The sequence below is a fragment of the Micromys minutus genome (assembly GCF_963924665.1).
Source record: "Micromys minutus genome assembly, chromosome: X".
NCBI classification, from domain to species: domain Eukaryota; kingdom Metazoa; phylum Chordata; class Mammalia; order Rodentia; family Muridae; genus Micromys; species Micromys minutus.
In genome coordinates this window covers 110,376,724-110,400,461 of record NC_137970.1, presented here as the reverse complement: position 1 = coordinate 110,400,461, position 23,738 = coordinate 110,376,724, and positions in this window count along the sequence as shown.

The window sequence follows — 23,738 nt, the reverse complement described above, 5'->3', positions numbered from 1 at the left end:
CGTCTCCGGGTGGGAACAGAAGTTCCTAAGATCTGTTCCAGGTCACAGTTGCTCAGCCTGTACAAGCCACCTTTCCGGCTGGCGGTTGGGCCAGGCTCCCCTCTGCCTAAATGGAACTTTTCGAATTCTAAGTTTGCGCCTCCTTTACTGTATCACTCATAATACATTTACACTAATCCTTGCCTAATTCTTCAATTGGAATATATAACTGTAATACACTACACATTTGTGTAAGAACATGTCCTTTAATTTGTGTGATGATTTATGATAATTGTTTATATTTCTAAGATATTTAATTTGTCTCATTTATCTTTATTATATTAGTACACTTTTTTAGATACTGGGTATTTCTTGCAATGCAAATATATTAAAATAAGGATTATGAGTAAGAGAAAATCAGGGATTGCCTGGGAAAACCAGTGCTCGAGATCAACTTAACAGTCCCTTTTATAACTGGACCAGAAGTGAACCTGACACACAGGACCAGAGAGTGAAAACTGGGAGTACTCAGTGAGTAGAGAGTTCTGTGCTCACTGGAAAAGGGTCCTTTTTGGCCCAGAGAAACAGGCATGTCTAGGCCAGTACTACCCAATACCTTTGAGCAGAGGGCTGAATTCCAAGAACAGGCTAAGAAGACCTCCACACCTGAGCTCATAAGACAGAACTGAGTCACTGACACAAGGACTCAGAGTTTACCACAAAAAGCTAAACACTCAGAAGCAATTTTCTTCCTTTTCCACAGGTCCACATGTCCATGAGAATCACAGAGAGTAGTCACAGAACAAAAGACCATATATAGTCAAGGATTACAATATGCCAAGAGGAAAGCAAAAGAACTTAAGCAAAGGAAACCAAGACAACCTGGCAACATTAGAACCGAGTTCTCCCAACACAGCAAGTAGTGAATTATCAAACATTCCAGAAATATGAGGCACGGACTTGAAATCATACTGCATTATGATGCTAGAGATCTTGAAGATGAGCATGATTAACTCCCTTAAAAATACTACAGGAGAACACACAGATGCATTCATCACCAACAGACTACAATAGATAGAAGAGAGAATCTTATTCTTCCTCTTCCCTCCTTCTCCACTTTCCACTGCTCACCTCTTCTTTCTTCTTCTTCTTCTTCTTCTTCTTCTTCTTCTTCTTCTTCTTCTTCTTCTTCTTCTTCTTCTTCTTCTTCTTCTTCTTCTTCTTCTTCTTCTTCCTCTTCTTCTTCTTCTTCTTCTTCTTATTCATCTTCTTCTTCTTCATCTTCTTCTTCTTCTTCTTCTTCTTCTTCTTCTTCTTCTTCTTCTTCTTCTTCTTCTTCTTCTTCTTCTTCTTCTTCTTCTTCTTCTGCTATCCACTTTATTCAGAAATCCCTGATTCTTCATCCCATTTTTTTCTTCCTTTTTTGTCCTCCACACAGTTCCCACTTTTTCCTGCGTTCTCTTTCATTCCCCTTTCTTCATTCACACTTCCAACCTGCTCTGACCTCTAGAAATCTCCTTCTTCTTTTGCTTGTCATTCTTACCATCCTTCTATTTTTTCTTATTATAGTTTTTCCAATCTCCTCCCTCACTTTCCTCTCTTCCTCCAAAACAGTTTCCTCTAATTCTTTCTTCTTTTTCACCTGTATCTAAATGTAAAACACTACACATTTCTGTTAGATCATGTTCTTTAACTAGCACTCCATTTTCTAATAATTGTTTACGTTTCTAAAATATTAAATTGATCACTTCTCTTTTACTTATATTAGTATACTCCATTAAGTACTTGATTTTTTTGCAATGGACAGAAATTTTAAATAAGGATTATGAGTAAGAAGAAATTGGGGTCTGCCTGGGAAAGGCAGTGCTAGAAAATCAGCTTTACAGTTTGTTTTACACCTGGACCAGAGGGGTCAAACTTGGAGTTCTCAGTGAGTATAGAGTTTTGTGTTCACTAGAAAAGGGTCCTTTTTGGCCTAGAGAATGAGCCAATACTACTCAGAACTGAAGGATAGATAGCTGAGTTCCCAGAATATATTCAAAAGAGCTCCTACACCTAAGCTCACAAAGACAGAACTGAGTCACAGCCACCAGAAATCACAAATTGCTCACAAAAGCCAAAGTCTCAAAGGCAGTTTTCTTCCAGAGTCCACAGGCCCTCAGCTGCATGGGACAGACAGGCAGCAGAAACTGACAATAAGACCACATATAATCACAGATAAGGAGTTGGCAAGAGGAAAGCAAATGAACTTAAGCAGTTAAAACAAAGACAACCTGCCATGATCAGGACTCAGCACTCCCACCACAGAACTTAGTGGATTACCAAACACTCCAGAATAAAGGAGGGGACATCTGACTTGCCACCAAGAACAAAGGAGATGCAGGAACACAGGCCTGGTGAGAAGGTGTTCCGAGTAGCCAGGGAGCAGGGAGATCTCTGCCGAGTGCGCAGAAAGTGTGCCCCCCAACTGATTCAGAGAAGCAGAAACCTGCTTTGGAGTTGTGTGTTTCCAGCCGGTGGGCTGTGTATGTAGAACTCAGGCCATCTGCCACCAGGAACAGTGGAGATCCAGAGACACAGGCCTAGTGAGATGGATCTCCGAGTAGCCAAATAGCTGGGGAACAGAGAGTTCTGTGCAGAGTGCAAAGAAAGTACAACCCCCCTGCTTGCTTAAGGGAAACAGGAACTTTGCTTTGGGCTGTCTGTTATCAGCCCGCAGGATTTGCATAGAGAATATACGCTCAGGGCAACTGTCACCAGGTACATGCAGAGATCCAGGGACAAAGGCCAGGTACAAGGGAGAAGTGAGAACCAAACACTGACAATAAGACCATGTATAAACACAGAAAACAAGATGGCAAGAGGAAAGCAAAAGAACATACCCCAGGGAAACCAAGACAACCTGGCAAAATCAGAACCCAGCTTTCCCATCACAGCAAACAGCTGAATGCCAAACACCCCAGAAAAAGAAGATTCAGACGCGAAATCATATGTCAAGATGATGATAGATATCCTTAAGCAAGAATGGGAGGAAAGACATAAAGAATTAGAAGCTTTTAAAAAAGAAACAAGAAAAACACTCAAAGAACTAGAAAAAAACAAACCACAGAGATGAAGAAATGGAAGAAGAAATTTAAAACCAAAATGGACACAATAAAGAAAATACTAAAGGAGATAACACTAGAAGTAGAAAAGCTAAAAGGGAAATCAGGAGGTCCAGATGCAAGTATTTCCAAGAGACTACAAGAAATGAAAGAGAGAATCTTGGGGGGCAAAGACAAAATTGAAAACATAGACAAAACAGTCAGAGAAGATGCAAAAACCTAAAAGTTTCTAACCCAATATGTCCAGGAGATCCAGGACACAATGAGAAGACCAAACAAAATGATAATAGGAAGAGAAGAGGGCAAAGAATATCAACTAAGTGGCACAGTAAATAGCTTCAACAAAATTGTATAAGAAAACTCCCCTACCCTAAAGAATGAGATGATCATGAGCATTAAACAAGCCTAAAAAGGTTTGGCTAGATAAAACAACTCGAAATACTTTGGACCAGAAAAATAATTCCTTCCGACTTATAATACTCAAAATGCCAAGTGTCCAAAGCAAAGAAAGAATACCAAAAGCAGTAAGGGCAAAAGGTCATGTAACATATAAAGGCAGACCAATCGGAATCACATCCAACTTCTCAACAGGGACTATGAAAGCTAGAAGATCCTGGACAGACCTCATGCACACCCAAAGAGAACACAAGTGTCATCCCAAGCTGCTATACCCAGCAAAACTCTCAATCACCATAGATGGAGAGACCAAGATATTCCAAGGCAAAACTGAATTTAACACAAACCCAGCACTACAACAAAATATAGTTGGAAAACACAATGCAACAAGGGGAACTACATCTTAGTAAAAACAAGAAAACTCCTAAAAATAAAACCCAAAGAAGAAAGATGCACAGGCATAATTCTGCCTCTAAAAGCAAAACTAGCAGGAAACAGCAACCACTATTCCTTAATAGCTGTTCCCTACTTCTTTTCTCTTTCCTCTGTGCTCTTTCATCCTCTTTCCTCTGCCTCCCTTTCAATTCCATTTCCTCTTCATCCTCCTTCCTTTTATTTCCACTTCCTTCTTAAATCGTTTTACCTGTTAACTTCCCCATTTCCTACATCTTACACATCTTAACGTCCCTCTTCATTCTCTACTTCCTATACTTCCATGCTTCCCACATCATCTCCATCTTCTCTTCTTTTCCTCTTTATCCCACATATTCTTTTCTGCTTCTAGCCTTCTGCCTTTCTACCCATTCTTCTCCCTTATTACTTCTTATTCTTATCCTTTTTACTCATTTTTCTCTTTGCCTGCTCTCCCTTCTCTTTGATCTTACCTCCTGCTCTTTCTTTTCCCATATCACCTATTTTCAAATCTTCCCTCTGATTATCTTTCTAGTTTTTTCTTCATTTCCTTTCACTCCATATCTTTTTTCCCTATTACCTCCAGCTCTTTTTTCTCTTCTTCTCTCTTTTACCCTTATAAATCATCTCTTCCTTTGAAAAAAACACTCTTATCTTCCATTCCATTAAATCCCCTTTTTTATCCTTCCATCCTTCACGTCTTTCTTTGCTCCTTCATCCCCTTTTCCCTTTCTTTTTGATTACTCCTCTTACCTCCTTCCACCTCAGACACCCACTATCCGCTGTTCTTCTCTCTCACCTTTTTTCTTCCTGCCTGTTTACTTTTTTCTTTTTCTTCTTTTATCCCCTATATTCAGATCCCCTCTTTCCTCATTCAACTTTTCTCCTTCTTTTCTTGTCCTCCATACTCTTCACAATTATTCCTGCCTCCTCTTCTCCTTCCAGTTCTCTATTCATGCTACCTCCATCCTCTGACCTATTTAAGACTCCATCCTCCCTTTCTTGTCACCTTTATGCTCCTTCTATTTTTTCTTACATTGTTTCTCCAATCTCATCTCCTCCTTTCCTCTCTTCCCCATCACACTTTCCTCTACTTCCTTCTTCCTATTAACCTGTATCTCTCCTTACTTAATTTATTCTTTGCTATTTGCTTGTTTCCCTTCTACCCCATCTACCAATTTCACTCCTCTTACCTCACCACTCCAATGAAGTCTTCTCACTGGTTTCAATTCTGTCTCTTCTAACCTTTCTCCACTTCCTTTTTTCTATTTCATTCTTTTTCCATCTTCCCCTTTTTCAATCATCTGACATTCTTCTTCCCTCCTCTTTTTCACCCCTTATATTCCCTTGCATCCTCTCATTTCATCTCATCACATTCAAATTCCCTTCACTTTCCTCTTCAATTTCCCTACTCCTTTTCTCTGTCTACTGTGCACTTTTCTTCTCTTCCCTCTGCCTCCCTTTCAATTCCATTTTCTCACGTTACAAACAGGACTTTCTTTTTCCTGGATTGTCACGAAAGCTTTTCCATTGCATGTACAATGTATTTACAGTTACAATTTATTTACTAGGAATGTCAGCTTGTATCTATCCTTATATAATCTATTCTTACCTATTAAATTTTTCCTTCCACCCCATCTACAGCTTTCTCTCATCTTACTTCACCTCTCCAATTAAGACTGTCTCCTGTTTCATCTGTCTCTCTCTTCACACCTTTCCACACTTCCTTCATTCTATCTCTCTCTCTTTCAATCTTTTCTTCTTACCGATCATCTGATAGTCCTCTTCTCTTCCCTGCTTCCCCATTCACATTCCCTAGCATCCTCTCTGTTCTTCTCACCACATTCAAGTTCCCGAACTCCTCCTTTTTCCCTACTCATTTTCTATTTTCTCTGTGCTCTTTTATCCTCTTCCCTCTGCCTCTCCTCTTCCATTTTCACTTTTTCTCCTTCTTTTATTTCCATCTTCTTCTTAAACCTTCTCACTTCTTACCATCTTTATTCCCTTCATTTCTCTTCACTCATCTTGATTTCCACCACCAGTTCCCTACTTCGTACAGTCCAATACATCTCACTTCATCTCCATCATGATCTGTTTTCCTCTTTATTTCTTCTATACTTTTCTGCTTCTGTACTTCTACCTTTCTTACCCTTCTCCTCCATGGTCTCTTATTATCCTATCCTCTTTACACTTTTTTTTTCTTTTCCTGAGCTCTCCTCTCTTAGATCTTACCTCATGCTTTTTCTTCTTTCTAATCACAGGTCTTCAAGTATTCTTTTTGTTTCTCTTACTATTTTTTTTTTTTTTACTTCTTTTACTTTTCACTTCACATCATTTCTTTTTATCCTATTCCCTCTTCATCTTCTTTCTATTCTTCAGAATTTACCCTTATCTATCATCTCTTCATTTTCCAAAGATCTTCTTAACTTCATTCTCAGTTTCTTCCTTTTCTTTCCCTCACCCCTTTAAACCTCCTTCGTTGCTCCTCCTTTCTCCCCTTTCTTTCCTTTCTTTTTGCTCCCTTCCCTCCCTCTATCCTCCTCAGACACCCTCCATCTGCTTTTCTTCTCTCTCATCTTTCTTCTCCCCACCTGTTTGCTCCTTCTTCTAATCAACTCTTTCCCCATACTCTTCATCATGCTTGCTTTCACCCCACTCATGAAGCCTGTACCTTCTTGTCTCATATGACCTATAAACTACCCTATTTTTCTTTATTTCGCTCCATAACTATCCTTCCTCCTCTTCATTTAAGACAACAGTCTTACATCCCTGTTTGCCTATGCGTCATTCATTTCATCCTTCCATGGGTAAACCATGCTAATTAAGTTTGAACCTAACCATGACCTAATATTTCCTCTGAGGTTGGTTCAAACAGAAGAAATTACATTACATACAAGACTTATTTTCTCCATATTATCAAAAAAGCCTTTCTCTTGCATTTCCAATGTATTTAGAGTTACTTGCTATTTACTAGTATGACTACCAAAAAGCCAATAATATCATATCAATGTATTGGTTGATATGAAAATATCAAATGGATCTTTTCTACTTTTATGTTTGCAAATCCATGTTATTACTTAAGAGAATATAGTAGAAATGAAATTATCCTAAATAAACATAAGACACAGATAAAGAAATGTTCAGTTATGAACAAAAAACAATAGAAAAGGTGTGTACATAAAACATATTGGTAGTAATAAGTAACAACAATTGAGGAACATGGTAAGCCTTCCTCTACATAGTATGGACACTCACTTTTTGTTCAATGTGTAAAGCACTATACTATGCTAAGCACTGCTAACAATATTACTCATATTAATATACGGCAAATGAGTCCTCTATCTATTATTGTATTGCTCAAAATATATGGTACCATAATCCTGGACTAATTCTTCAATCTTAAAATCTGACTAATTTTTGAACACTTCACATTGCTGGAAGGTCATGTCCTCTAACTTACATTCTGTTTTTGATAATTGTATACATTTCTATGATATTAAACTAATCCCATTTATCTTCTTTATATTAATACACTCCTTTAGGTACTTGATATGGTATTCTTTCAATGCACATAAATTAAAAATAAGGATTATGAATAATAGAAAATCTGGATCTGCTTTTGAAATCAGGTCCTGGAATATCAACTTCACAGGTGCTTTCATACCTGGAAAAGAGGTCTGCCAGACATGTAGAACCAGAGAGGGCACCCTGGAAGTTCTCATTGAGGAAACATTTCTGTACTCGCCAGTAAAGGGTATGTTTTGGCCTAGAGAAAGAGTTATGTCCCTGCTAGTAATACTCAGGTCTGGTGTGCAGAAGTCTGAGATCCCGAAACAATTTCAAAATAGCTCCCACACCTGAGCTTGCAAAGACATAATTGAGTCACTGCCAGCAGAACTCACAGCTTACCCACAAAAATCCTAAAACCCAGAAACAATTTTCTTCCTGAGTCCATGGGCGCTCAGTCTCATGGAAGAGACATGCAGCAGTCACTGAGAACAAGACCACATAAAACCACTGATAAGAAGAAGGCAAGAGGAAAGTGAAAGAACTTAAGCAATGGCAACAAAGTGTACCTGGCATGATCAGAACACTTCATTCCCACCACAGCACTTACTGGGTTACCAAACACTCCAGAAAAAGTATGTCTGACTTGAAATCATACTTCATGACGATGAGAGAGACCTTGGAGAAGCAGATGAATAACTCCCTTAAACAAATACAGCATAACACAAATAAAGAAATAAAACCCCCTAAAGAGGAAACACAAAAATCACTCAAGGTACTACAAGAAAACAAAACCAAACAGAGGAAGGAATTAAAAATGGAAATAGAAATATTAAAGAAATTAAAAATAGAGACAACCCTGGAGATATATAACTCAAAAAAAGAAATCAGGATTCACAGATGAAAGCATCTCCAACAGACCATTAGAGATAGAAGAGAGAATCTTATTCTTTCTCCTTCCTCCTCTTCACTTTCCACTTCTCACCTTTTCTTTCTTTTTTTCTTTTTCTTTTTTTATCCACTTCATTCATATCCCCATTTTCCTCATTTTACTTTTCCCCTTCATTTTTAGTGACACTCGGAGCTATGATTTAATTTGCCTCTTATAATGTTTTATTGCACCCCAAAGTTAGGATAGGCTGGACTTTAATTTCTATTGCATTCTATAAAAACTTAATTCCTTTTTTTAAAATTTTTTCTTCCCTTACCAAGTTATTATTGAGTAGAGCATTGTTAACCTTCCATATGTATGTGGACTCTTATTTTGTTTTTCTTTTTTATGAAAGACAAGCCTTAGTCCATGGTGATCTGATAGGATGCAAGGCAATATTCTGATCTTATCATATCTGTTGAGGCCTGTTTTTTGATCAAATATTTGTTCAGTTTTGCAAAGGGTACTGTGAGATGGTGTTTTTGGATGAAATATTCTATAGTTGTCTGTTAAATACAAATGATTCAAAACCTCTGTTAGTTTCATTTTGTCTCTGGTCAGTTTCTGCTTCTATGATCTGCTCATTGATGGGAGTGTGGTGGTGATGATTCTCACTATTTTTGTGTATGGTGCAATTTATGCTTTGAACATCAGTAAGGTTTCTTTTTTGAGTGTGAGTGCCCTTGTATTCAGAATATAGATGTTTAGAATTAATAGGCTGTCCTTTTTTGATAAGTTTTAGTTGAAAATATATTCCACTATTAATTAGAATGGTTATTTCTATTTTTATGAAAATTTACTTGGAAATTATTTTCACCACTTTTACTCTGAGGTAGGATCTGGTTTTTTTTTTTTTTTTTTTTTTTTTTTTTTTTTTTTTTTTTTTTTTTTTTTTTAAGAAAAGGTTCATGTATATAGCAAAATGATGGACCCTGTTTAAGTATCCACTGTACTCATCAATTTTAATTGGGGAATTGATTGCATTGCTGTTAAGAGACATCAAGGAATAGTGATTTTTTTCGGTTATTATTGTTGTTAGAGGAAGAATTATATTTGTGTCCTTTCTTCTTTTTGCAACCAAACTATTATTTTGATAGTCCTAGGGAGCAGTTTTTATTCTTGGGTTGGAGTTTTCAATCAATAGTCCTTTGTAGGGTTGGATTTTTAGAAAAGTGATACTGTAATTTTTTTGTGATGAAACATTTTGGTTTATCCATCTATGGTAAATGAGAGTTTTGCTGGATATACTAAACTGGGATGGCATTTGTGTTCTCCTAGAGTCTGGAGGATGGCTGTACTGTATCTTCTAGCTTTCATTGTTTTGTTTAGAAGACTTGTGTAATTTTGAATGTTCTGATTTTATATGTTATTTGTCTTCTTTCCCTTCCTGCCCTTAGTATTCTTTTTTTGTTTTGAACATTTTTTTTGTTTTTTTTTTCTTTTATATTATGTGTCAGGAGGAGTTTGTTTTCTGTATAAGACTATTGGGAGTGACTCACACAAGCAATCTTCAAAATACACTTTGACCTTTTAAAAGGGAATAAAGGGTCTGTTCTCCAAAAATCCTCTCGATGAGACAACTGAAGCACTAAATCCTGTCAATATGGCCCCAAAAGCCCATGGCTTGCTAGATAAGACACAATAGTGCTAATAAATCATTAGCTTAAATTCATTGCCAACGCGTATTTGAGACCTACATCAAGCCCAGGGAGTACTTGAATAACTCAATATTCTGGTGGAATATACACATAGGAATGTAAATGACATGATTGCATTCAAGTGAATAATTAAGCATGGCAGAACAGAGCCCTTTAAACCTGTGGTACAGAGCCTGACATTCTTATCATTTTCTTTTCCAAGTCTGATATTCCATGCTTACTCAAAAATCAATTCAGATTTGCTATTAACTTCACAGATTTCCCAGGATAAAACAATAGCTATTACCCTAATAAGAAACAGGTTTCCTTCCTCCTGTTGTGCTGGCCATGTCCTACCTTGTTCTCTACAAAAGTCTGTATCAATGGACATTTGTCAATATTTACTGAAAGAAGAATGAGGGGAGACATAATAGTTATATACTATTTCAAATTTAGTTCATCATTCTCATGGTGGAATATATGGCAGTATCCAGCCCGATATGGTGCTAGAGGAGATGAGCAGTCTATATCTCCATTTTAATGCCGCCATGAGACTGACTCTTCCACAGGCAGCCATGTGTAGGTGCTCTATTTTATTTTGTGAAGCCTAAGCACAGGAGCTCCAAAGCCTATTCCCACAGTGACTTATCTAACCCGCTTATCTAATAAGGCTCTACCCCCAAATAGTGACATTCTTTCTTGGACATGCATATTCAATTTCCCACAGCATCCCTGCAAGTACTGAATGAAAGGACCACACTGACTAAGAAAATGCCTATCACTGATGAAATATGTATGGAGGATGCCACTCTCTATGGAATAAGTTGATCTCATATCCATGACCTGGTGGCTTTTGTCCAAACCATGTGCCATCCATCAGTTTACCTTTCCTGTATTCTTGTGACTGACTGTCTTTGCTTTTTAAAATTTTAATGTTGTTACAGCACTCCCTCTTTCTAATGCTCCTAATAGGCACCAGGAGAGATTCCTTGTTAGGGATGCAGGCACTAGAAAAAAACAAAATAATACCCACATTAATGGTGCTGGACTTGGATCAAGATTTGGATCAAGCTTCCTCTATACCTAATTCCATTCCCAATACACTGATTCTCTTCTTAATTTCATTACCATAACATAATGAGTGATTCCAGGATTCCTTCATATAAAGAGGTTGCAGCCATGGGATATGCTGAATTGAATGCTCCAATTGTGATGTCATCATGGTCATCAATCTCAAACAAAATTTCAACTTTCAGTCAATGATCCCTGGTACAAACAATGGCACACAGGATTCATGTGTAAGCTCTACACTAATGAGTTTTCTACTTATATTATAGCTTACCTACATGTCTCCTGTCACCTTGTTCTTGCCTTTGAATCTGTCTTTACCAACACCAGCATTCTTCAATAGGAAAATGGATCTCAGTACATCCAAATCACCTCCTCCTTACTAAAGTAACAACAATATACAGTGTATCTCTTTCCACTCACCTCCCTTACCAGGAATTTTCATTTTCCTGTTCTTCATACACAGTCATGAGTATTGCTTATTTCCACAGAACTTCAGAAACAGCCCAGATTCAAAACCCATCTAGTTAGCAACTTAGAGGAGATTAGCAAAACCATAGCCAATATAGTCCTAGCAAATACAAAGGCATCCAGAACGCACAAGTAAAAGCAATAGGTAGATCCCTACCATTACTTCTCTTCTCAGTTTTCATTTTCCCAGTTTTGAATTCCCTTGTTGTCCTCTCTTCTTTATATCCAGTCTTGTTCTTTGATCCTGGTTCCCTCTCTTTCATCAATTCCCTTTTCCCCTTCTTTCTCTTGATACTTCCCTCAAGACTACAACTGAAGAAACCATTTTTCTGATTCCTCACTTTCCTACCCCACCTCTTACATTGGCTATCCTTTATTTCTTTAATTTTTGCTCCTCCTCCTTCCTCTCTCTTTTCCTATTGTTTCATTCTCTGTCCTTTTTTCATCTTTCCCATCTACTCTGCTTAATGTTTTCCATTATTTGTTCTCATTTCCTACTCCTTTTCTTTTTCCAGTTGTTATTCGTCTTTTTTTACCTCCTCCTCTTTCTTTCCTTCATCTTCTTATTGCCTCCTAAATCTTCTTTCCTTCTTCATTCTCTTTTCTATTATGTCCTCTTTCTTCTACTCTTGATCACTTCCTTTCATCCAATGTCCTTTTTTATTTTCCAATTTCCTTCTCCCTACCTTTCTTGCTTCAACTCCTTTCTATCCTTTCACATCCCTCCACTTTCTCCTTTGTCCTTATCCCTCCCTTAGTCATCTCTCTCTTCCCACTTCTTTCCTCTTTCCACATCTTTTTTATCTTCACTGCCTCCCCCGACACTCATTTCTAATGGGCCCTTCTTTCTCTTCTCATTTCTTTCGTATTCCTTCTGCACTCCTCTTTCATCATCCTTGATAATCTTTCTTCCCATCTACCTCCTATACTTCACTCATTTTGATTCTCTTCTAATTTTCTTCTTTTCTCTCCTTCAAAATTTCCCCTGTCCCTTCACCTATTCTCTCTGTAATTCTTTACTTCTTTATTCCACTTGATCACTCTTCATCACAATACCCTATCCTTCCTTCTCCTCACTCTACTCTCTTCTTCCTTCTCTGTGGAAATCAGGATTCACATATGAAAGCATTTCCAACAGACCACTATAGATGAAATGGAGAATGTTATTCTTCCTCATTCCTCCTCTCTTAACTTTCTACTTCTCATTTTTCTTTCTTTTTCTTTATTTATCTGGTTCATTCAAAACCCCTATTTTCTCATTCTACTTTTCCCTGTCATTTTTTGTCCTCCACACACTTCCCTCCTTATTCCTTCCCCTTCTTCTCCTCATTGTTATGTACTCACTCTACCCCCATGCTCTGATCCCTTAAAATACCCTTCTCCTTCTCTTGCCACTTGTACCCTTCTTCCATTTTCCTTTCCCTTTTGTTTTAATGTTCTCTTCTCTTTACCCCTTTTTCACCATTACACTTTTCCTTCTCCCTCCCTCCTAATCACCTATATCTTCTCCTTATTTAATCTATTCTTTCCTATTTAATTTTCCTTCATTCTACACCATCTACCTCTTTCTGTACTCTTACCTCTCCACCTAATAATGGAAGATAGACTCTCAGGGAAGAAAGCCGACATTGAAAACAGAAAGAAATAAAAAAAAAAAAAACCATTCAGACAAGATGAAAAATCAAAAATCTCCTAACCCATAATGGCTGGAGATCTAGGACAGAATGAGAAAACCAAACTTAAGGGTAAAGAAATGGAAGATAGTGAAGAATATCAACTAAGAAGAACAGTAAATGTCCTCAACAATATCGTAGAAGAAAACAAAGCCACCTTTAAGTATGAGATGTCCATGATCATAAAAGATGCATACAGAACTCCAAATAGATTGGACCAGAAAAGAAAACCTTCCAGACACATAATAGTCATTATACAAGTGTTCAAAGCAAAGAAAGAATACTAAAATCAATAAGAGAAATTGTCATATAACATATAAAGGCAGGCCCATCAGAATTACAGTTGAATTCTCAACAGAGATTATGAGAGATAGAAGATTCTAAACAGACATCATATAGATTCTGAGAAAACACAAATGTCATCCCAGGCTACTATTCCCAGAAAATCTCTCAATCACAATAGATTGAGAGAGCAAGATTTTCCAGGACAAAACTAAATTTACAGAGTGTCTGACCTACAAATCCATCCCTACCATGAAAAATAGATGGGGAACCCAATACAAGGAGGGAAACTACCTCCTATAAAAAGCAATATAATAACTAAGCAAGAAAAACAAATGTAGAAAAACACAAAGACATAATTCTACCTCTAAACACAAAAAAAGCAGGAAACAGCAATCACTATTCCTTAATATTTGTTAACATAAATGGACTCAATTCGCCAATAAAGAGACATGGTCTATCAGACTGGATACACAAACAGAATCCAATAATTCGCTGCATACAGGAAACTCATCCCAGAGACAAAGACAGACACTACTTCAGAGTAAAGGCTGGGAAAAGCTTCGAAGTAAACAGCCAAAGAAAGAAGGTGGAGTATCCATTTTAATAATGAATGAAGTAGATTTTCAATGAAAAGTTATCAAAAAAGATAAAGAAGGATATTTTTTAGTCATTAAAAAGAAAATTATCAGGAAAAAATTCTCAATCCTTGACATATATTCTCCAAATAAAATAACACCCATATTTATAAAAGAAACCCTATTAAAGCATAAAACATACACTATACCACTATACCACACACAATAATAGTGGGAGACTTCAGCACCTCACTCTCATTAATAGACAGATCATGGTAACAGAAAAAAAAAAAAAAAAAAAAAAAAAAAAAAACAAGGACCCAGTGAAACTTACACAGGTTATGAGTCAATTGGAATTAACAGACATCTACAAAACATTTTACCCTAAAACAATAGAATACACGCATGGCACCTTCATCAAAATTTAACACATATTCAGTCACAAAACAAGCCTCAAGAGATATAAGAAGATTGAAATATTCTTAGTATACTTAATAACAAAGCCCATATACACATGGAAGCTGAACAATGATCTACTTAACAATAGCATGTCAAAGAAGAAACAAAGAAAGAAGTTAAGGATTTTCTAGAATTTAATGAAAATGAAAGCACAACATTCCCAAACCTATGGGATCTAATGAATGAAGTTATAAGAGGAAAAGTCATAGCTCTGAGTGCCTCCAAAAAGAAACTGGAGATAGCTACTTGACAGCACAGGTGAAAGCACTAGAACAAAATAAGCAGATACACACAAAAGGGAGAGAAAGCAAGAAATAATCAAAATCAGAGCAGAAATTTATCACATAGACAGGAAAAGAAAGATTCAAAGAATCAACAAAACCAAGATCTGGTTCTTTTAGAAAAGTAACAAGATTGATAAAGCCTTAGCCAGTCTAATTAGAGGACAAGAAAGTGTATCCAAATTAACAAAATCAGAAATAAAAGTGTAGACATAGCAACTGAAACTGGGGAAATTCAAGAAATCATCAGATCTTACTATAAAAGACTATACACAACAAAACTGGAAAATCTGGGGAAGTTAAAAGATTTTTTACACAGACACCAGACACAATATTTAACCAGAACCAGATAAGTCATCTAAATAATCCCATAACACCTAAAGAAATAGAAGGAATCATCAAAAGTGTCCCAACCAAAAAAAAAAAAAAAAAAAAAAAAACAGGTCCAGATAGTATCAGTGCAGAATTTTATCACATATTTATTGATGATGTAATACCAATACTCTCCAAAATATTCAACAAAATATAATCAGATGGAACACTACCTAACTCTTTTTTTGAGGCTACAATAATCTTCATTCTTAAAACTCACAAAGACCCTACAAGGAAAGAGAACTTCAGACCAATCTCACTTATGAACATTGATGAAAAAATACTCAACAAATCCTTGCAAACTGAATCCAAGAACACATCAAAATGATCATTAACCATGATCAAGTAGGCAGGGATGGTTTAATATATGGAGAGCCATCAATATAATCCACCATATAAACAAACTCAAAGAAAAAAAAACCACATGGTCATCTCACCAGATGCTGAGATAGCATTTGACAAAATTCAACACCCCTTCATTTTAAAAGTCTTGGAAAGAACAAGAATCCAAGGCTCATACCTAAACATAAAGAAAACCATATACAGCAACCGGATAGCCAGCATCAAACTAAATGGTGAGAAACTTGAAGCAATCTGACTAAAATCAGGGAATAGACAAGGTTGTCCATTTTCCCACTACCTATTCAACATAGTACTGGAAGTCCTTCCTGGAGCATTTAGACAGCAAAAGGAGAATCAATGGGATATAAATCAGAAAGGAGGAAGTAAAAATGTTACTATTTGCAGATCAAGATAGTATCCTAATGTGACCCCAAAAATTCCACCAGAGAACTTTTATAGCTGATAATCAACTTTATGATCTCCCATGCTCATGAATTGGAAGGATCAACATTTTAAAAATGTCCATCCTACCAAATCAATCTACAGATTCAATGCAATCACCATTAAAATACCAATCCAGTTCTGCACTGAGTTGGAAAAAGCAATGTGCAATTTCATCTGGAATAACAAAAAGACATAGAATAGTGAAATACATTCTCAACAACAAGAAAACATCTATGGGAATCACTATCCCTGACCTCAAGCTATGTTACAAGTCAATTGTGCTGAGAATTAAATTTCCCTCCCCTCAGCACTCACTGTCCCAGGACCAATATTCTGCAGACTCCACCCATTCTATGTCCCCTTCTTCTTTCAATCTGATGTGCAGCAGAACCTAGGATCACTGATGGAGAAAACACAGGACAAAGAACCACAGCTGCTACCCTCCATGCATACCACATCCTCCCTTCTCTTCCTTATCCCTACATTCCCTTTTCAATTTCCCACCTTGCCTTCCCTGCATCCTATTTCCAGCTCTTCTCTCCCCATTTTTATTTCTTATTCGATTCTTCATCCTCTTCCCTCCTATCTTCTCCCAACTTTCCACTTTTCATCTTCCTCCATCTACTTCATCACTTTTCTTTCTGATACATTGACTTCTCACCTCCCTAATTTTCCTGCTTCTCTATCTCTATTTTCATTCCTCATACTCCTTTTTCTTCTTTCCTCATCACAGCACTTTCTTTCTATTTTCTCTCACTCTGCTTTCTTCCTCCCTCTGTTCAATCTTCTATCTTTCCTGCTTTTCTTTTGTCTGTTATATATCTTCTGAACCCTTGCGTGGATCTGTTTCATAATGTGTCCCCTAAGGTATTGTGGAGTGGCATATTAGGAAGTGAAGCCTTATTAAAGAAGGCATGACATTGTTAATAGAAACCTGTCACTGTGGGTGCATTTTGAGCCTTCAAATGGGCAAACCTAGCCCAGTGTCACTCTTAATATTGCATTCCAGGCCCCATGAAGAACCCTCAGAATCTTCTCCAGTACCATGTCTGCTGGCATGTCTCCAAGCTTCCTGCCATGACAATTATTGACTGACACTCTGAGTGCTAAAACCAGACCCAGTTAAAATTTTTTATATGAGTTGCTATGGTCAAAGATTCTATTCACAGGAATAGAAAGCACAAGATACTCCATTTCCACCTTCCTTTCCCTTACTTCTAACTCTACCATCTATCCTTCCATCTTCTCTTTTCTCCTTCTTCCTCATATTTCTACATACCTTTCTTTACTAGATCATCTGTATTCTTCCATTATCTTCTTCTTTACTTTTCTTCCCTTCTCATCCCTCTTATATTTTCTTCCTGGTACTATCCAATTCCCTTTCCTCTTTCTCTTTTTATCTTACTTGTTGTAGTAAATAATTTAAAACAAAGCATTTTGCCTTCTTCTTTCTCTTCTGCCATCTCTTCCCACTTGCTTTCAGCTCTCTATTCACTCTCCTCTGTTTTTAACCCATCTCTCCTCCTATCCCATTGTGTATATTCCCTTCTGTTCTCTCCAACCTTATCATTCCACCTTCCTCCATTTCCCATGTTCTGCCTTTACTATTAGAGTATTCAAATACCTGTCATCTTTCTCTACCTCCTGTATTGTCATTTCTCCTACCTTCTTTTTCTTTCTCTGTCCTCTTTGCTACTCTCCCATCTGTTCTTTTCTGAGCCCTTGCCTGCCTCATTATCTTCCTCTTTACTTTGTTGTCCTTCTTACCCATTGGCCTTTCCATCATTTCACAACCATCAACTCCCACCTCATACTTTTCTCTAGTCATGGAGCTTACCTCCTCTTCTACCTTACTCGCTTCCACTTCCTATTTCCCCATCTCTCCACTTCCTACCACCCTTTCATTATTTCTAAAATCTGCTTTCACCTTTCTTCCCCTTCCCACTTCTCTCTGCTTCCTGCTTGGCCCTTTCATTCTTCTGTCTCTTCCCTCATTTTCTAACCTAATTTCTTTTCCCTTCTAATTCCCCATTCTGAGATCTTCTTTCATCGAAGACTTATTTTCTCCTTTTCTCTGACTTATGTTTTATATTCCCTTCTGCTTTTTAAGGTTTTTTCTTGACTCCACTTTTGTCTTGCCATTTCTTTTCTCACTCTTCTAAATTCTTGCATCTTCCTTGCTTTCTGTCCTTTGATCTTCTATCCTCTTCCCTCCTTCATCGTTCTTCCTCATCCCTATTCATCCTTGACACTCCTTCCTCATAAGGCCTCCTCCCTTGATTTCAGTTCTAATCCCTCTTCTGTTCCATCTCTACTTTCAACTTTTATACTTTTCTTCTTTCTATTTTTCCTTACAACTTTATTTAAAGGACAGAGATACATGTACAGATTTTTAAAAGCATTTTGGCCATTATTTTAGAGGTTTGATAGCACACATTAAAATCCCACTAGTTACTATAATAATTTTTATCTCCTCTTCTCTTCTGTCCCCTCTTCCTCCATTCTCTTCCCTTCTCTAACTCTCTTCCTTTCCTCCATACATTCTCCTTCTCTTCTCTTCTCTTCTTTTCTCATATTACCTCCTCTCCTCTGGTCTCCTTTCCTCTCTTCCTCTCACTTTGTCTGTCCTCTTTTCTCTTCTCTTTCAAACACACACCCACACAAAAACCTGTATTGGATATTTTATGTATTTATATTTTAAATGTAATTCTCTATCCCCCTTCTTGCCCCCTCTACCCTCTCCTTGCTTTCATGAAGATAATTCAACTCCCAACCACACACTTCCACTTCACTGCCCTGCCATTCCCCTACACTAGGGTATGGAGCCTTCACATGAGCAAGTGCTTCTCTTCAAATTGATGCAGACAAGACCATCCTCTGGTACATATGTGACTGGATCCGTGGATCTCTTCTTTTCTGGTCTCATTTCAACTTTACCCTCCTTTTGCTTCCTCTTCTTACCTTGTGTCTCCTGCTTTTTCTCTCCTTTCTCTTCCTTCTTCTCTTCTCTTTGCATCCCTCTTTTCCCTTCCCATTCCCTTTCATTTTCACCCTACTATTTACTTCCACCCACTACTTTTATCTTCCTTCCTCCACTTCTTTCCCTCTTTCCCTTTCCTTCTTCCTTTCTACCTCTACTTACCACCCCTTCATTTCACTTTCTTTTTTCTCTTCCTTTCCACTCCCTTCTCTTTTCTTCTTCTTCCTTCCCCTTCTTTCACAACAGCTTACCCTTTATTCCCCTGTTACTACTTTTTTGCATTTTCTTCTCCTCTACTCCTCTCCTCTTCTTTTTTCCTCCATTAAATTTCCCTCTCCTTCCCCTCACTTTATTCACTCCCTCTTTTCCTCTTCTCCTTCCTTCTTCTCCTCTTTCTGTCCCTTCCTCTCACCTTCCATTTCTGACCTCCTTCTGCCTCCCCTTCCTTCTCTTTTCCATTACTTCACCACACCTACCCATACAATTTCCTTTCTCCTTTTCTGCTCACTTTCCCTTTCTTCTCCTCTCCCCTTCCCTCTCCTTCATTTTCTTCTCCCTTCACCTCCTTTCTATTTTTTTCACTCTAGCCTTCCCCTGCCCTCACATTTTCCTCCTCACCATACCCATATCTCCCCTTACCTCACATTCCATTTTATTCCAATTCTTTTCTCCCTCACATGACCTTCCCTTTCTCTCCCTCTCCCATCTTTTTTCTATCTTCTTGTCTCATCATCCTTATCATCTTCACCTCTCATTTGCATCTCCTGTTATTATACCCTCTTCCTCTTCTTCCACCACTTTTTTAAAAATATACTTTTAGTTCCTTTGTTTCAGCCTCCTTTTTATTTTTTCAAATTTTGTCTCCTCTCTATCCACCACTTTGTTCCTTATTCTTTCCTTATCTTTCTTCCCAACACTAACCTTTCCTCATCCGTTTTTTCTCCTCTTCCCCACTCGATCATTTTGTTCTATACCTCCCTCTTCTACTTTTCTCCAAATTTCTTCCAGTTCACTTTCCTCATCCATCTCTTAACCTCTTTGGCTCTCGTACTTCCAAAACCTTCTTATTTTATACCTCTCTTTTCCATCTTGTTTGATCCTCACTCTGCTTTCCTTATTGTTCTTTCTTACCTCCACCTCTTTGTTCCCCATCCCTGTATTATTCTCCCCTATATTCTACTTTCCAAAATCATTTACTACACCTTCCTCTTATCTACTCACTCCTTTTCCCACTTCTCTGATTTCTCCTCTCATTCCTCCCTATTAGCCTTCTTAATTACTTCAACCTTCTCTTCCTTTCCTCCCCTCTCCTTTCCTCTGCCTATTACTTCTTTTCTCCCCTTTGCTAACCCTGTTTATAACATAACGTTATCTCTTCATCTCTCCATCTTTCTTTCTAATTTTTCCTCCCTTCCCTTTCCTTCACTTCTCTCTTCTTTCCTTCTCATTTTCCATCCTCCTGACTTTTTCATCTCATCCCCTTTAACCGCATTTCCTCTTTCCTCAACTTTTTCTTTCTCTCCTTCTCTCTCCCACATTCTTTCTACAACTCCCTTTCTTCCTCTTCTGTCCTCTCTTTTAACTGAACTTCTTCAGTTATTACTTCACTTCTTCCTTCACCTTCTAATCCCTAATTATTCTTTCTGAATATGTTTTTCTGCACATTCTTCTTTCTTAGACTCTTGTCTTCCCTCCTAAATATATTTTCCTTTACCTCCTATTCTCTTATTTTTCCATTTCTTTTTTCATTCCTTATCCTTCCTCTTTCCTCCTCCCCTTTCCCTCATTCTTTCCCTCCCATCTTCCCCTTTTTTCCATCACCTTCACTTTTTCTCATTTTTTCTCAGGTCTCATTTACCTTCCTCATAATCTTCTCTCTTCCTGCTATTTCTTTCCTCTCTTCTTTCTCCCTTTCTCCTGATTCCTGTTTCATTAGTGTTATTCAGCTCCCATCCTCTTTGCTCCTCTCTGCTTCTCTCTGCATTTATTTACTCCCTGTACATATTCATGCCCATTTATCCTCAACTATTTTTCTAATTTTTATTTCCTCTTCCCTCTACTTCACAAACCCTGCCTTCCTCCCTCTACTTTGTCCTTCTTACCCCCTCTTCAGAATCCCCCTTTCACCCATTTTCTTTTTTTACACCCTGCTAATCTGTACAATCCTTCTTCCCTTATTCCTCCTCATTGTCCTTCTGAGACTAGTTTTTACCTCCCAGTTCCTTTAACTCCTAGTTATTTTCATTCTTTTCTCCTCTTTCCTTCACTTTCTTGGCAATGTATTCCTTTCCTCTTCTATATTTTCTTTTTCTTCTCTCTAATCCTCTTTTCATGTTACATTTTTTCTGTCTCATCACTCCTCCTTCCTGCGCTGATTTCCTAAACATCACTCTCCTTTTTTACATCATCTTACCACTTCCCTTATTCCTAATATTCCCTCATTTCTCCTCCCTTAATCTATTCTGATACACCCTCTATCTTCTCGTATATTTTCTCTTATTACCATTTTCCATTTTTCTATACTTCTCTCATTTTACATTTTCCTTGATTTTTTCTAACCTCCTGGTCTCTCCTTTCTGCTCTTTGTCATCCATCTTCTTTTCTTCTTCATCTCTTTTCTCCTCTCTGCTCGTCCATTCTTTCTTCTCCCCTGTACTCCCTTCTACTCTTCCATTATCCCTCTTCCCATTTTTCCCTCTGCCTTTGCTATCTACCTTCATCCTTCTTTCTCTGACTGCCATTTCCCCACTCCTCCTCACCCCTCTTCACTTTCCCCCTATGTTCCACCGGTTATTTTGACCACTCTTTCATGGATTTTCCTTCTTTTATTTTTCTGCTCTCTTTTCTTTTCTCTTTCTTCGTCTATTCTCCTCTTCTAGGATGCTCATTATTTTCTTTTCTTCACTCTTCATCCTCTTTCATTTACCATTTTCCCAGTATTTATTTTTTTTCAATCTTCCTTTTACTCTACTCTTTAAGATTCATCCTGCTTCTTACTTCTCCTCCCTTCTTGTAGCTGTACCTCTTTTCTCATACTTCCCCTCTGTTCTCCACTTTGTTGTCCTTGCCCATCTCTCATACTTTAAAATATTATATCACTCCTCATCAACCTCAAGATCTTTTAGCTCATTCATGAGTCTTTCTTTACCTCCTCTTCTCCCCCTTCGACTATTATTTCTCATGTTCAGTAAGCTTCCTCCCTTCCTTTTTTCTCTTTTTTCTCATTTATTATTCCTTCTTCCCACTCATCCTTTCTTCTCCCTTTTCTCTCCTCCCTCCTCTACCGTTTTTTCTCCTCCTCTCTTTCCTTTTCCCTTCTTTTACTTTATTTCATACTGTTTCCCTCGTGTTCTATCTCTCCCGAATTTCCCCCTCAGTTGTGATCTCCCCTTGCTTATTGTTCCTCCTCACCCACTTCCCCCACCTATTTTTCTCTTCGAGTTTTGTTTGTGAGCCTAGCCTTTAAAAGTTGAGCCATCTTTTATTATCTCCATCATCTTTTCTTCCTTCATCTTCCCACTTCCATTTCCTTCCAATTCTCTTCTTCCCCATTTTTGCCCATTTCTGCTTGCTTTTTCTTCCATTCTTCCTCATGTTCCTTCTTACATTCCTGTCCCCTTGTCACCTACTTTCAAATTCATTTGCCTTTTTTCTTCCCCCACCTATCATCTTTTCATAATCTTTCTTCTCTTCCCTCATTTCACTCATTTTTCCATCCCCACTGAACTTTGCTTGGTAGACAGACAGACCATGAAACTAGAAATGTACATGCCTCTGTCCCCTGAGTGCTGGTATTGAAGGTATAAACCACCACACCTGAATCTAAGCCTTTCTTTAAATTTTCACAAGATCTTTAAAAGTTCTGCATTGTAGTACATTGACAACCAAGAATAGCAGCCATCACAATGCTTCCCTTGTTGGTTTTACATACTCATATTCTCAAGACACACTGTCATATCTGCTGTGTCCAAATTAAAACCTAATCAGGTCATAGTAATGCCTAAAAAACTATAACTATCCATTGTTCTACTACAAATGTATAAACAATCATCTTAGCTGTGTGGGATTTTGTCCTAAGGCCATCATATCCTCAATCCCATTTAATATCCTAGAACAAAAAAATATTAACTCTATTTCATTTCCTGGTGTCCCTTTAATCTTTGAACTCAAAAGTTTGTGTTTTTTCTTTCTCAGTTTGCTATTCTTGATCCAAATACTCTTCATAAGAATGAAACTCAGGATAGATTCTATTCAAGGCTTAACTAAGACCTTCTTTGTCAATGCAGTCAATGTTAATATCTTCACCTTAACCTCAGCCAGACTCCAGATTAAGATAAAAAGCAGCTACCTGATTCGTGAAAACATCCTAACAGTCTCCAGGCAATATACTAGTAATTCTTCCCCTCTGAAACATCTTGAGACAGACCTAGAGCTCAAATCTTTTGTCTCCCATGCTTTTACTAGAATGGCACACTTAAGCCTTATTTAAAGCAGCCCAGTCATTTCCAAAGTCCCCAAATCCACATTCCACCAAATGAATGCATATCCAGGGCCATCACAGCAATATCCAAGACCAACTCCTGTATTTGTTTATGTTTCAGTGCTGTGAAGAGCCATCATGCAACACACATATATGTAAATATTTAATTGGATCTGGCTTACAATTTCAGATGTTCAGTCCATTATTGCCATGGCTTGAATAATGGCAGCAGATAGGCAGACATAATTTTAGAGGAGATGAGTCTTTTACACCTCATCTAAATGGAGCCAGGAAGAGACCTACTTCTGCAGGCATCCAGGAAACATTATGCAGACAAGCAGTA